At 45.9% G+C, this 9,492-nt stretch overlaps 1 non-coding gene across 1 annotated transcript; it reads right to left on the bottom strand.

The window, feature by feature from the left end:
• Window positions 1-1,089: 1,089 nt before the first annotated feature.
• LOC114504359 lies at window positions 1,090-1,197 on the bottom strand. Its single transcript, XR_003685139.1, has one exon. It is a non-coding gene; the product is annotated as a U6 spliceosomal RNA (small nuclear RNA).
• Window positions 1,198-9,492: the final 8,295 nt, after the last annotated feature.

Genomic DNA, 9,492 nt, shown 5'->3' with positions numbered 1-9,492 from the left:
TGGGTTTCCTTTGGCCACCTGAATCCCTCAATAGAATGAAAATGAGTCTTTCTTTTTTTAAATAGAAGACTGACTTTTATTATCTATGAAATTCAACTGGCTGTTCAGAGTATGGTTGCTCTGTACTTGGAACAGGGGGGAGATGGGCTAAATAATAGCTCCACTTTAATGTGTATGCATATTATTTCAATTAATACTCATGGCAGGTCTGCAGATAAGATATCGCCAATAGTTTCTGTGTATTTTGTTATTTTAAACTATTATCAATTTTTATTGAATTTATTGGGGTGACATTGGTTCACAAAATCCTAAAGGTTTCAAGTGTACAACTCAGCAAAACGTCGTGTGCCCACTGCCCCAGCAAAGTCCCTTTCCGTCCCCATTTCCCCACTTCGCCCACCCCCACCTGCTCCTCACCCCCTTCCCTCTGGCTGTCACCACATGTTGTCCGTGTCTGTCATTTATACACATGTGATCTTTGGCTAATCCCTGCACCTTCCTTCATTTAGTCTCTAAAACCCCCTCCCTTCTGACAGCTGTCAGTCTGTTCCCTGTGTCCGTGCCTCTGTTTCTATTTTGTTCATCAATTTCTGTTGCTCATTAGATCCCACATATAAGTGAGATCATATGATATTTGTCTCTCTCTGACTGGCTTATTTCACTTAGCATAATACTCTCCAGGTCCATCTGCAGTGTCACAAGAGGTAAGATTTCCTTCTTTTTACAGCCAAGTAGTACTCCACTGTGTAAATGTACCACAGCTTTTTTATCCACTCATCTATGGATGGGCACTTGGGCTGCTTCCAGATCTTGGCTATTGTAAATAGTGCTGCTATGAACAGAGGGGTACATACATTCTTTCTGGTTGGTGTTTTCAGTTTCCTTGGATAAATTCCCAGAAGTGGGGTAATGGGGCAGTTCCATTTCTAATGTTTTGAGGAAACTGCATTTGGCTTTCCACAGCGGCTGCACCAGTCTGCATTTCCACCAATAGTGCGTGAGGTTCCCTGTTCTCCACATCCTCGCCAGCACTTGTTGCTTGTTGATTTACTGATGACAGCTCTTCGGACAGGTATGAGGTGGTGTCTCAGATCTATGGACCGCGTCACAATGTGCATGTGTCTTCCTTGCGCAGGGGCCATGCTAATCTCCTCGGTATGGTTCTAATTTTAGTGCACGTGCTGCCAAAGTGAGCCCTAGACTGAAAACGATTGTCCCCATCCTCCCCACCTCCACACTCCCACATGGAGCCCTCTGCTCCCAGTTCATCTGTGCATTGCTGCCTAGGCACTCGATCATCTTGGCCTTACTGTCCGTCCTAGACACCATGCTCCCTCCATTCCCCTTCCACTCGATTCTCTGCTTTCCCAATGCCCTCTGTCTGGCAGGCTCTGCTCCAGCCCATTGTCTCTGGGAAGCCTTTGGGGGTCGCCCAGCCCTTCGTCCCTCTCTCCTCTGGGCACTTAGAGTGCACAGGGCCTGGCCTGCATCCCTGGCAGTTGGCACCTGCTGCTGCACTGTCAGTTCTTCTCGTCCATCTGTCCCTCCTGAGCCACCTGCTGGGCCTTACAAGGGCTTAAAGGACTGGGTCTGAAACCTTTAGTCTTTCTGGTAGCTAGTCCATTGTGCTTGCTGCACAAAAACGTGGTGGTAAAGTAACAACAGCAACAAAACCGTGGGGTGTCCAGGAGATGATATGGACTTCCAAGCTGGGCCCTCCTGGGCAGGACACTGCCAGCGTGGACTGTGTCAGAGCTTCACAGTTTTATTTATGATGTCCATGCTTGTAGGTGGAGAACCTCATTTCCCAGTGGAGCCTGACTCAGAGCTCAGCACACTGAACAAGCACCAGCTCCACTGCTGGGGGAAGAGGGAGGGGCTCAGAGCCTGTCCACCTGGTCCTCTGTCCCCAAGGGGGTTCTGCACAAGAGCACAAAGGTGTAGTCCACTGCCTTCCTGGAAGGCTCTCTGTGTGCATGGGACAGTTCGGTTAAAATTTGACACTGCCAGTTGTGCACCATTTCCCTATCAGTGTCTTTTTGGAAAAAGTAATGTGACAGGGACTTATGACAATTTACAAAGGGTCCAGCTCAAACTGCCTCCCCTTCCATCCCCCTGCTGGGAGTCCTGGCTCATGCATCAGAGGAAGCTCTGGGTATCGCTGCTGCTGTCTTGTTTCATACCAACCCCATGCCTCAACCAGGACTGTACACGTCAAACCGGCCCCTGACAGGTTGTGACATGCTCTGGGGCTGGGGATTTTTAGCTGTCAGGAAGGACCAGTGGATGGGCCTGCTTCTCAGAACATTTGCAGAGATCCAGTGTGTCTTTCTGGGGGCTGTAGAGATACCCCACGGGCTCCAGGCAGGTGTCATCTGCGAGCTTCTACTCCACACTCTTTCACTGGGGGCTGGTCTGGTCTGGTCCTGGCAGGAGTGGGGAGATGCAGAGGCTTTTGGGGAAAGCACAGCTAATGACTTGCTCCTTGGTGTGGCCCAATAATGTGCTTGTCCTGAGCAGAATGTCTGAGAATAGCATCTGGCCAGGGTGGCCGAAGCAGACCCATTCCTCTTGGGAGGGCAGGGGAGTGATGCTGTTTCTCGTGGTGCGAAGCCCTTTGCAGCCCGCAGAGCACTCCTGGTGCATTACTCTCTTCGTGTCTGCCTGGAGGTGTAGCATCCTGCTAAACCCAGGCTACGTCCGAAGTAGGACTGACTGTACTATATACCAGATATGATAGCTCATTTATTTCTTAAAAGAAACCAATGATGCAGACATTGTGTTGTGCCCATTTCATAGAGGAAAAGAAGAAGCACAGAGAGGCTGGCCCCTTGCCCAAGGCCGGCAGCTGGGAGGAGGCAGGACTGGGGATGGAGTGCAGGTAGTCTGGCTCCTGCATGCTCTACGGCCTCCCAGCAGTTCTTGCTCTGCCTACTTTGTAGAGTTGACATGAAGTTCAAATGAGCCAATAGATGATAAAGTACTTGGAAAAGCATAAAATTATTATGCAAACGCAAGGTGTTTTATGAACAGCTTGCCCCTTCACCAGATACTGGGATGACAGTCAAATTTGACTTTTTAATTAACTTGAAGGCAAACCTGTCAGCAGGAGGCAGAGAATACAGGTCCAATCAGCCTTCGAGAGCGTCTGTCTTTCCCGGTGCCTTTGGATGGCTTTGATTTTTTTCCTCGCTAAGTTCCTCAGCCCTGGTTTATTGAGAATTCCCCTTGCTCCGGGTGTATCTTCTTTAGTTAAACAGTGAGATGGCCTTATAGAGCCACAGCAGGGAGCAGACTTTGAGACCATTGGCCCATGTGGCTTAAGGTGCATCTAACCTGGACATATCTCTGCTTTAATAACTCTCTATGGATGTGTCCTTCATAGGGTTTTCTAAACCCTTGCAAGATCTACTCTCTATGTGTTATTTATGTATATATTATAGGCTCTCCCCTTTCAACACAGCCTGTCCACCCACGGGTTCTCAGGGGGGACTGGCACAGGACTTAGGAAACAAAGCAGCTGGGCAGCAGATTGTGGGGATGAAATACAGAGAAGGGGCCATAGCATCGGCCTGTGTGGGCCCCTCGTCCTTCTCCCGTTGGCTCTAAGGGAACACCCATCGAAGTGCCTGCAAGGAGGAGGAAGGCACTCCCCTGGGACCCCCACCCCTGGCAGGTCCCTTCTCTTGACCCAGATGCAGTCAGAGCACATGTAGAGTTGGCCTTCTAACTTCCTCGAAGGTCCCGTAATTTTCCTGAGTGCATTCTGGGTCTTGCTTCCAGTAGGAAAGGGGAAAGACCCAGCAGTACCCACAGACTTTACCTTAGAACCAGATCCTGTTTTTTGAGGGGAGGAGGGCCCGGTTGACAGAATTAGAGCTTGAATTTCCATGACTTATTGGCCATCTTGATTTGTCCCTGATTGTTCTTGAGGAATCTCAGATTTCTATACCCTCCTCCGCTGCCCTTCCAGGAGCATCTGTGAAGTTTTACCTTCAGGTTGTTGCTCTCCAGCCCTTCCCCCACCTGTCTTCCTTTGGATTTGTCACACCTGCTTGCCAAGGTTTTCCCCACTGTCCAAAAGCCAGAGAGAGCAATGAGAGTATGAATCGGCCAGAATGACCTTAAAAACAATAGGCTGGGTTCTGTCTGTGACCAAAGCACCACTCCCATCGTGCTCACAGTTCGAAACCCAAACACTGAGAAGGCAATCTGTGAGGTCAAAGCCATGTTTCATCTACTTTACAAAAGCATCTTTATTTTCTGATCTTTTTCTCTTCAGCCCTGGGCACCTAAGCCAAAGGCCCCAAAGAAATAGAAATCATATAGCAAATGAATAAAAAGTCTTTGAGTGCTTATACTAAATAATCTTATGAGGGAGTCAGGACTATAAATTGAGCATCTGCCCTGTGCCAGACTCTGCTGGACACATTACCGACTTCATCTAGTTTAATAACAGAAAGTTGGTCAGCATGTGAGGATCACACAGCTGGGAAGCCGAAGAGTTGGGGTCAGTGCTGTGAGTCAGAGAGCTGCTCTGAGTTTGACTAGGAAGGACCACTGACTCCTTATCACAAAACAGGAGCCCCTGACCATGTGACTGAGTGGGTTGGGCATTGTCCTGCCAACTGAAATGTCCCCAGTCCAGTTCTGGTCAGGGCACATGCCTGGGTTGTGGGCCAGGTCCCTGGCTGGGCATGCGAGAGGCAACCCATCAATGTTTCTTTCGAGCATCTTGTCCAATGATGTTTCTCTCCCTTTCTTTCTAGCCTTCTTCCCCTCTCTTTAAAAATAAACAAATAAAACCTTTAAAAAATGGGAACACAGAGGCTTGTCATTCACTAGAGTGGGGCTGGCATTCTCACACAGTTCCTGGCATAGGTCAGCGACTGAACAAGTAGTGAGGAAGGCTCCATGTGTGCACCCATGTCCATGTGCAGCCCCACACCGTATAGGTCAGCAAGCATCGATGGGGAGCCTGCGGTTTTTTCTTAGTCATGACTCAGCTACTAGGGAGATAGAGTAGGATCCAGAGTAAAACTTAAGTCCTGGTACTCTCTGGAGGACTCTATAGGTGTAGGAGAAACAGTAGAAATGTACACAAATCATTAGAAGTACACGATGTCAGTAAGCTATACCAGATGCACTAGGACCTAGAATATTTAGGAATCCAAATAAAACTCAATGGATTGAGCTGGTCACATTTCAATTAAACATTTGTCAATATTTCTAGCAGGATGCTAAGTGCTGTGGGAATAAGCAGCACTGTGACAGGTGGCCCTGCTCCTACAAGGATTTACATCTAATAAGAGGAACAACATGCACACCTGACCCCAAGTTGCACTCAACAGCACAAGTGCTGGACCTGGAGACGTGGTCTCCAAGACCATTAGGGCACTGGTTGGGGGTGATGTTCCTTTAAATTCTGCTGCTGCTCTGTGTCTGTTCACAGCTCCTTGCTGGCAGAATATGCCCCTCTTAAGCACAACTGGGGAGCTATGGTAGGAGGGGGCTCTCAGATGCCACCTGCCACATTTAGCAGGAACTTAGGGTGGCTGATGAGCTCCACAGCTCATCCTTAATTAGGAGAGCCACTCGAAACGCCACCAGAGAGCCCTGCCCAGGCTGTGAGGCTGCCTGTTTGCTAATGCCGAGTTGCTTGGGTTGATTGATACTTGTTTTGTGATTCCTTCCGTCAGCTTTCTCTGGTCCGGCCATCTGCTTTCCACCCAAAAAGAGGCACGTTGGCTCTGATCCGTGCCTGATTTTCAGTGGATGTGACTTAACACTTGGTTGGGGGCTCGAATGGGGGCTGGGCAGTGGCAAGCTGTTGGCATAGCATCAGCCTTGTGAGAGTGCAGCCATCGTGGGCTGGGAGAGCTTTCTGGGCTTTGAGTTGTCTTGTTTGAACTTCAGAGCCAAAGTTTGCAGAGGGTCATGGGAACCCCTGGTGATGCTCCTAGGGCTTTTGTAAGAAAGCTCACCTGCCTTCCTGAGTCCACTTACCCTATATCCCATCTACCTGGACATTTTCAGGTGTGCCCTGAAATGTGGAAATGTCCACACCTAATTCTCCTAAGTCAAAGCCTTTTCTTCTTTGGCAACAGTCATATAAAGAACATTGTATTGGGAAGGGAAACAGGAAAGTAAGGTATAGCTCCTGCATTCAGAGAGCTTGTATCTGGTTTGGGAACACACACTTGCACTTATATATAAAAGATCTGAGAAAAATATAGGAGAGTTTATGGTGAAATCAAGGTTTAAATTATGTCATCAATGGTAGACCCAAGAAATGAAGAGTTAAAAATGGTCTATAGAATTTAAAATCACCAAGAAAGATTTTGCAGGGAGGCAGCTCATGATGTGAGCTTTAATGCCTGAATAATATTTGAGTAAAGAAAGCAAGAAGGCATGGATGGAGGAGAGATGAATTTAATGCATTTTACATATGTATGCTAGGCGTATGGACTAAACTTGGCTTTTGAATAACCGTCTGGGTGAAAAAGAAAGTCAGGCCAGAAAAATGCTAACTTGCTAAACTGTGTTGGCTAAATTATCTGCCCAGCATCAGTCTGAGAATGTTGCTGGGATCTGCAGAGCAGGAGGAAGCTGCCCAGTGCCGCAGGGAAGGTGCAGAAGGAGCTCATCAGTGCTGGGCTGACCCTGGAGGGAGAGCTGGAGGGGAGGAGTGGGCCTGGCTGCTGAGCCTGGGGCTGGGAGGCCACTGGGCAGTGGGGCGAAGTCACCAGCATGCCAAGCTCTGGCTCTGTTCAGTGGGATCCAATAGACACACAGGTAAGAGTCCTATTCATCGAATGCCTGGGATGACATCCTGATGTCTGGCAATGGTATAAGTGCAGGCTGGATTTATGTAGGAAGTAGCACACAGCTCTGGGGGCTCATAAGAATGGAGGGCACCAAGGTCCCAAGTGTAAAGTGGGGCATATGACACGTCACTGGTGGTGGTGGGAAGGATAATGCTTCGCCATGTGGCTGCTCTGTCCACTTGAACTCCCCTAATGGTTGGTGGCAAGTATCCCTTCTTCATGGCCACAGGGAGCAGCACATGTGTGTAAGGCTTCCACCAGAGCTTTGGACTTGACAGAGGCTGATTGCAGACCCGCCCAGCATAGAAAATGAGCCCAGAATATTACACATCCTTTTATAAAAGTCCTTTGTCCATTCCTGCCACTATTTTGTCACCTGCCTCTGTCCTTATGCCTTCTCCAGGTGTGTGCCCCCCTGGCTGAGCTATCAGCCCCAAATCAAGTTCTTCCCACTTTCTCAAACAGAGAAAGTTTACTATCTTCATTGCAACCTTTCTTTTCCCAGCCTGGTCTGAGTGAGTCCTGTCATTTGTTAACAAAGCCATTACATTTGTTTTTTAAACATTAGAACCCTCTACTCTATCTCCAGCTTTACTATCATAAAGAATTGCTATATGGCCTGAGCAGTGTGGCTCAGCGGGTTGGGTGTCATCCCACAAAGCAAAGAGTCACTGGTTTGATCCCAGAGAAAATGCCTGGGTTGCAGGTTCAGTCCCCATTGGGGGCGTGTGAGAAGCAACTGATTGATGTTTCTCTCCCTCTCTTTCTCTCTCCCTTCCCCTTTATCTAAAATAAATAAATAAAATATCTTTAAAAAAGAGAGAGAGAACTGGTATGAACTTTGAGACAACACTTTTTCACCTTATCCTTTTAAAAAACTATGTCAAATTCTTTTTTTTTTTAAGGAGGGAAGGAAGGGGGGGAGAGAGAGAGAGAGAGAGAGAGAGAGAGAGAGAGGGAAAGAAACATCAATGTACGGTTGCTGGGGGTTCTGGCCTGCAACCCAGGAATGTACCCTGGCTGGGAATCGAACCTGGGACACTTTGGTTCCCAGCCCGCGCTCAATCCACTGAGCTACGCCAGCCAGGCATTCAAATTCTTAAGCTAAGCTCCTTTATAGGCAATGGTGTCTGTTCAGTGACCAATGTGGTTCTCTTTGATCTGGCCATTCCTCCTGGGGGAAGCTTTGTTTGTTTTTGTTTACCCCTTTTTAAATGTTAACTTTTAATTTTTATTGAACTTATTGGGGTGACTTTGGTTAATAAAATTATATAGTTTCAAGCATTCAACTCTGTAATACAGCATGTGTATGTTGTATTGTATGTGCACCACCCCCGAGTCATGTCCCCTTCCACTGCCACTTAGCTCTGCCCCCTTTGCCCTCTGGTAATCACCATACTGTGTTGTCTGCATCTGTGTTTGAGAAGGTATTTTTTTTTTTGCTTAATTCCTTCATCTTTTTCCCTCAGCGCCCCTAACCTCTCTCCCCTCTGACAGCTGTCAGTTTGTTCTCTGTGTCTGTGTGTCTGTTTTCTATTCTGTTTGTTTATTTTGCTCACTAGATTTCACATGTAAGTGAAATCAATATGGTATTTGTCTTTCTCTGACTGGCTTATTTCATTTAGCATAATCCTCTCCAGGTCCATGCATGCTGTTGCAAAAAAGTCAGATTTCCTTCTCTTTTTTTGAGTTTTATAAGTTCTCTATAAATTTTGGATATTAACCCCTTATTAGATGTATCATTGGCAAATATGTTCTCCCATTCAATGGGTTATCTTTTTATTTTGTGGATGTGCAAATAACTTTTTAATTTGATGTACTCCCATTTATTTATTTTTTCTTTTGTTTCCCTTGCCCAAGGAGCTATGTCAGGAAAAAATATTGCTACAGAAGTTTTTGAGATTTTCCTACCTACATTTTCTTCTATATTTTTATGGTTTTGGGTCTAACATTTAAATCTTCAATTCATTTTGAGTTTATTCTTGTGTATGGTGTAAGAAGGTGGTCTAGTTTCATTTTTTTGGCATGTGTCTGGCTGATTTTCTCAACACAGTTTATTGAATAGTGTATCTTTACTCCATTGTGTATCCTTGCTTCCTTTGTCAAATATTAATTGACCATAAAGGTATGGGTTTATTTCTGGGCTCTCTGTTCTGTTCCATTAATTTATGTCTGTTTTTATGCCAGTACCATACTGTTTTGATTACTATGGCCTTGAAGTATAGTTTAATATCAGGCAGCATGATTCCTCCAACTTTGTTCTTATTTCTCAAGATTGCTATTTGAGGTATTTTGTGGTTTAATATTAATTTTTTGGAATATTTGTTCTAGTTCTGTGAGATATGCCATTAGTATCTTGATAAGAATTGCATTGAATCTATAGATTGCTTTGAGTGGATGGACTCTTAATGATGTTAATTCTTCCTATTCATGAACATGGTATATGCTTCCACCTATTAGTATCTTCTTCAATTTCTTTCTTCAGTGTCTTACAATTTTCTGAGCACAGGTCTTTTACTTCCTTGGTTAAATTTATTCCTAGGTACTTTATTTTATTTTTTGATGTAATTCTTTCTTCATGTTAAGTATTTGTGTGTGCTTGACAAACACAAAATTCAAAATTTCCATTTAATCCATATTTATTGAGGACCTATCACGCTCCAGG

The sequence above is a fragment of the Phyllostomus discolor genome, chromosome 8, assembly GCF_004126475.2.
Source record: "Phyllostomus discolor isolate MPI-MPIP mPhyDis1 chromosome 8, mPhyDis1.pri.v3, whole genome shotgun sequence".
NCBI lineage: Eukaryota > Metazoa > Chordata > Mammalia > Chiroptera > Phyllostomidae > Phyllostomus > Phyllostomus discolor.
This window is presented reverse-complemented; position numbering and strand designations above follow the sequence as displayed.